Here is a 4589-nt window from a genome sequence, read left to right as displayed (position 1 = left end):
AACCAGTCAACAGCGTGATGACCCTTCCCAAATTGCTTGTAAATACAATCGAGTCAAAATTACCATTTTGCCCCTATAGTTACATCTAACTCCTTAAGTACCACCGATCTCTTTAATGAACAATAAGTCATAGTCCAACTATGACCAATCCCCTCTCGAACCAAGAGAGGGTATGGCGCCACATTGTTCAAGCCCCGAAATCAACTCATAAGGGGTCAATTTATCTATTTACCTGAGGGAAAGAGTGAATTCCGTCTTGTGTATCTATGTTTCCAACTCCCCATTCAGATGAATTCCCAAAATGGTAGGCTTATTGAGTCGGCGATCTTGCCACTCTCATCATTAAAAATCAAAGGATCGCCTTCATAGGTAGGAGTTCACAACTCACTCAGGATTTAGGTCATGTCACCTATGGTCATCTTGGTGAAATGTAAGTCTCTATTATGAACAGTGTTATATAATGAGATTAGTCATTTCATGGACCAGTCTTATACAAACCCCTTTTTATAGAATACCCCGCTCACATGTCTCTAAATGATGATCAGGATCAGATCATTTGTAGCACTTTACAACAATTGTAACATCTACAAAACGGGCCGTATTTATAGTGTCATCAGAATAAGGTATCCAACCGCATCCATCTACTACAGACCATTTAGGTTATCACTTAAACATGATCTACTGGTATGTCTCTACATATATATTTAAGTACAGATGATAACCTTGGATGTTAGTTTGATGGCTTTCTTTGAATTTTGATTTAATTTAGATTTGCATTTATGTGTTGGACTGACAACCCTATCATAATTACATATCTCATTTCAAGCTCGCGCGTTTCCTTGTGTTCGTCTTGTTCGGAATGATGTCCTAAATCTCCTTGTAATCTCGTAGTTTGTAAACTCTATACAAACATATTGATCTACGTTATATTTTAGCATAACTCTTTTAAAACAAATCTAATCAGGTTTAGCAAAATCTAAATGAACCCCATATTACATATAGTTTTGCAATGACGCATCAATGATTTAGGACAAAAGCCATCAAAGTCAATTTCTCCCTTCATTGAATTGAGACTCTCTCAACTAATCATTACACTAGAATAACTCTTATTCCTATTACGATCAACCATCATTGATTTGGTCAAGAAATATTTAACTTATTTAACAATTTTTCGTAAGTGTGACCCTTCATTTTAGATCCTAAAGTTCCGCCCCAAGCAACTAACCGAAGGGCAAAACCGATTTGGGCAAAAACTAAGGCGACCCTATCCATTTCTGAAGTTCGCCTTGATATTGACAAACTGCACAAACCATCCGAAAGGGGATGCTCCCAGGGCGCCTCGAGGCCGTGCAAGAAGGTTTCATGGTGCAAACCAATGAAAGAGACCACAAGACATGTTGAGACATATCCTTTTCCCACTCTATAATTATTCTCTCCATTCACCTTGATATTGTCCCATGCAAACACCATCCGAAGGGGGACGTTCTCAGGGTGCTACGAGGCCAAACATGAATCTCACGGTGTGAACATTAAGGAAGAAACATGAGTGGAATTGACATATCATATATATCTTTTCCTCCTATTGAGTATTTTAACAACCCAGGGTTTAATTTACTTAGAAAAATACGAATAATTAGTTTTACTAAGTGACTGTTTAAGTTTGCCCAAAAATAACACTTACTTTGGAAAGTTAAAACAATTTTTTATTAACATTCATTCAACACTTTAACAAATATTAATCAATAATTGCATGCTTGTAGCAAATTTATCTAATTCACCTTTCCAAGTAGGTTCCTAAGTAGGGGTGTTTGGTTTCCGTCAGCTTAAATACCCCAGCCTAGCCACAACCTGCCTTAGACAAAAGGTCCCTTATAGATATAGATTTGTATCAAATTTAATCTTTTATTGAAATCAATTTAATCCTATTAGACCGATTTAAAAGATTAATCTAATTTCTAATCTCATTAGAAATTTGTGAGCTTAGGTCTATCTCAATCAAATTTTAAAACTCTTTTAAAACATGATTAAAGCCTAAGTTTGCATGCAACTCTTTCTTATTGATTTTAATTTTAATTTCATTAAATATAACTCTTATAAAGAATGAAACAGTTAAAACCAACCACATTGCTAAGCTAGACATAGACAAGATATTTATGACTTTTATAAATAAACCTAAGTGTCATGCTTCATGTAATGTTCATTCATTACTAATTTATATAACTCTTATATGACAAGTAATGAGCTAAGCATACATGCTAACATACATCCCTATATTATAACATTTATAATAAATATGATGCACGTATATGCTTTAAGCATGCCTATATTATAACTCTTATATTATATGATGCATGAGCATGCCTTAATGTAATTTAATCATGGAAACTACTATATTATAACACTTATAATATAAAGATGATGTGTGAATAAAATCCATAACCTATGGTGGGTTTTAAAACTATATGTCATACATTATGGCATATAAAAAAACATACATCACATGTTCATTAAATAAAATTGATGTACCGAGATAATTAGCCTTAAAAACCAGAAAGAAAAGGTAACTATTACAAAAGGAATCGAGTCAACCGGTTGAAATAGGCGAACTGGGTCTTTAACTACCCGGGCGAAGCCTCGTCACTTGATCGTGTAACATCTCCTTCAGATCTTCGAGTAACGCTTATCGAGTGTAAACGATCGTGTAGCGTGGATCGTGTGTCTTTGGACTATATGATGAGCATGAAGGTCCACGCAATCATGCAGTGCATATCAAGTAACGCATGCTATGCGATCATGCAGACAGTGACTATGTGATGAGCATGATTGTCTAAACGATTGAGGAGCAAGCGTTGAGTATCGTATACCGAGTGATCGTGTACTAGTAACTATGCGATGAGCATGCTGGCCTACACGATCATTTAGCGCGTGCGCCATGCGTCGAGTATCATATACTCAAAGATTGTTTACCACGAGCGTCTACGCGATTGAGTAGCCAACACAACCCGATCGAGTAAACTGTTTACTCGATCGCGTAGAATTAGCTATGCGATCGTTTAGTAAATACTACACGATCGAGTAGAACTTTTCTACACGATCATATAGCCAAATCTAAACGATCGTTTAGCTTAAGCCTTACGATGCGACCAACAATTGGTCTTCTTCCTCGAAGCAAACAACATCTCCATGCGTCTGAAGTTTCATCACGAATGACTCAAACAAAACAAAAACTTAAATACAGACTCGGCTGCATGTTAATTATGCCCAAAAATGCACGGACCCTTACAAATTAACTTTTGTAAACGTAATGAAAGCTTTAAACAGAGGCAATCATCTTGTAAACATCCATCAATTACATCCACAAACACATCTAACACTTAAACACATTGCAGATTTCCTAAAACCCACCAAGACTATAAATGAAATTCAATACAACAATGGAATTTGGAAATCAGAATAACCTGGCTCTGATACCAATTGAAGGAACTCTTGGATCTAAAATCAAGGGTCACATTTATAGGAAATTGTTAAGCAAGTTAATGATTTCTTGACAAAATCAATGATGGCTGATCGTTATAGGAATAAGAGTTATTCTGGTGTAATGATTAACTGAGAGTGTCTGAATTCAGTGAAGGGAAAAATTGACTACCCTTCGATGGCTTTTGTCATAAATCACTGAAGCGTCGTTGCAAAACTAGATGTAATGTCTTGCTTTTTGAACAAAATGTCAATGTATGATTTTTCGTTAGTTGCCTTTTCTACATTGACCAGTTTTAATTACATTACGTGGAAAGAGTCTATTGAAAAATTTTTCGTGGCAAACAACCTCAAAATTGTCATGTTTGAGGATTGTTCTCAAGTCCCAACCTCTGATACCTAACGAATTGTTCGTAATGCATATGAGTTATGGATGAAGGCTAATTCGAAGGCTTGATTTCACATTTTGGCAAGCATACTTGATGCATTGGCCAAAAGGTTTGAGGACATGGTCATTGTATGTGAGATCATGGAATCGTTGCAAGAATTGTTTGAATGTAAGTTCTTACTTTTTAAGCAAAATGGGATTGATGAAAATGAAACCAGTGGTGTCAGTTCCCAAGATAATCTCTAGTCCTTATTGAATGTCAAAGGACTAATAGAGAAAGCAATTGTTGCCGACTCTGATGAAGTTCATCGACGAGGACTGTCCTCTAAAATGAAACTTGGAATTTATAATATAGGTTCTGATACTGATCCCACTTCTCTCCAGAAAAGGAAGGAATCCGAAGATGATAGATGTGATTTATTTGTCATGGAGACGTGCTTGGTAGAGAAAGATGATTCTGTCTAGATAATTGATTTAGGGGTTACTATCCATGTGTGTTTTTCCCATCAAGATGATTCTGTCTGAAGAGTTGACTCTTAAAGTCGGTACTGGTGAGGTCGTTTCAACTGTTGCTGTAGGCAGGCTTATATAGTTCCTCATATCAAGAGGAACTTAATTTCATTTTCTTGTCTGATTGAACAAAATTATTCCATCTTCTTTTTTGAGAATAAAGTGTTTATTTTTAAGAATTGTATGGAGATAGGTTTTGATTCAATAGAAAATAACT

This window comes from Benincasa hispida, chromosome 5 (genome assembly GCF_027475165.1).
Source record: "Benincasa hispida cultivar pf3 chromosome 5, pf3_genome.v1.1, whole genome shotgun sequence".
Classification (NCBI taxonomy): domain Eukaryota; kingdom Viridiplantae; phylum Streptophyta; class Magnoliopsida; order Cucurbitales; family Cucurbitaceae; genus Benincasa; species Benincasa hispida.
Note: the sequence above shows the minus strand (reverse complement) of the source record.